Source organism: Zingiber officinale, chromosome 10B (genome assembly GCF_018446385.1).
Source record: "Zingiber officinale cultivar Zhangliang chromosome 10B, Zo_v1.1, whole genome shotgun sequence".
Lineage (NCBI taxonomy): Eukaryota > Viridiplantae > Streptophyta > Magnoliopsida > Zingiberales > Zingiberaceae > Zingiber > Zingiber officinale.
The window spans coordinates 9,776,149-9,777,973 of record NC_056005.1 but is presented as its reverse complement, the minus strand read 5'-3'; positions in this window follow the sequence as shown (position 1 = coordinate 9,777,973).

Genomic DNA, 1,825 nt, shown 5'->3' with positions numbered 1-1,825 from the left:
TGTCGTTCTTTCCATAAACACTTAACTTTCAAAGTCAAAAATATTTACTTTTTATAGAAGCATATTTGAGCTAATTTTCGATGGCAATCACAAGTGAATAGCTACGTTAGGTAGTATGTTAAAAGTGTACACTAAAAGGTCATCAAGCATAACTTAGATTTTTGATGTAATCAGGAGTTAATTCTTAAAAATTGATCATCCGTTATGAACATTTTTTTATTTATCTTAATAATTGATGAAAAATTTACGTAAAATTGAATCATCATCTTAGACTCGATGTTACATTATTATTATTATTATTATTATTATTATTATTATATTAAGTGTTTAAAAAATGAAATGAAATAAAATAGAATATGGATAATTAAGAAATCTATATTTATAATAAAAAAAATGAAATAGATTATGATCCGGCGGTAAGAATGGAGGGCCGGCCCAACGGATAATGGTCCGAGCGGAGCTATAGATAACCTATCCATGGGCTTGGGTTTCTGACGCCAAGGCAGGAGGAGCTAAGGGCCGAGCAGGAGTCCGCTCGGCTGGGACCTAAGGGCCGAGCGGGTGGTCCACTCGGCCAAGATAAGGGCGAGGGTACAAAGGTAGTCGAGCGGCCTATGCGCTTGTCTCGAGATATGGGATGTCAGAGAAGGCACGTCTGATGATAAGGCCGTACACGAGATTGCACGATGGAAGATCCAGCCGTCACATCAGGGAGAGGTGGATACAGTAGCAGTATGGTCTCATATATGCTCTTCTGACAGGCCCATACTGGGGTATGGTCTAAAGCAGATGACTGCTTCGATTGGCGTGCCCGGGCTCTTTCGATAGTTCTATATAAGGCCTCCATTTCTTCACCGGAGGTGCACGAGTCTTCTGCTTAAAAGCCACTTCCTTGCTATTTCCTCGCCTGACTTGAGCGTCGGAGGGCCGTCGCCGGGACACCCCTCCCGGCTCGGTTTTGTTGCAGGTTCGCCGGAGCACCTGAGGATCCAGCAGGGAGCGCCACGTCCCCAGCGTTCGTTGACCCCTGGTTCAGACAGGATCAATTTGGCGCCGTCTGTGGGAACGCTCCTGCATCTGAGCAGAGACAATGGACGAGGCTGGAAGGATACACAATGTGGCACTCTCACAAGAAGAGTTGGACGCTCTGGTCGAGATGAGGGCCGCCAAACTTGTGGAGCAGAAACAGAAAGAGGCAGCCGAGCGGCAGGAGCAACAAGCAACATCTGCGTCGGGTGGCCGAGCGGAAGCACCTCAAGCCACCGTGGCGTTCCATCGGGCCTTATTCCGCACCCCCGAAACCGTATCAGCTCGGAAAGATAGAGGATATTCTTCTGACGAAATGCCCAGGCGAGACGCCAGAAAGGGGAAAGCTCCCCGAGCAGATTCATCTCCCGAGCAGATCAATCGCCAATTCTCGGAGGCCATTCTACGAGACCCTTTGCCCAAGCATTACGTGTCTCCGACGATCGGAGAGTACAACGGAACAACGGACCCAGATGATCATCTGGGTAAATTTGATAACACAGCTACACTCCATCAGTATACAGATGGAGTAAAGTGCCGCGTCTTCCTTACAACTCTCTCGGGATCGGCTCAACGGTGGTTTCGGAGGCTGCCGGACGGATCTATCACTAGCTTCAAGGACTTCCGAACGGCCTTCCTCCACCACTTCGCTAGCAGTCGGACCGGCGACTATAAACCTCCCGGGCGACCGACCAAGAGTCGGGCCGCAGTCGGACCGGCGACTATAAACCTCCCGGGCGACCGACCAAGAGTCGGGCCGCAGTCGGACCGGCGACTATAAACCTCCCGGGCGACCGAC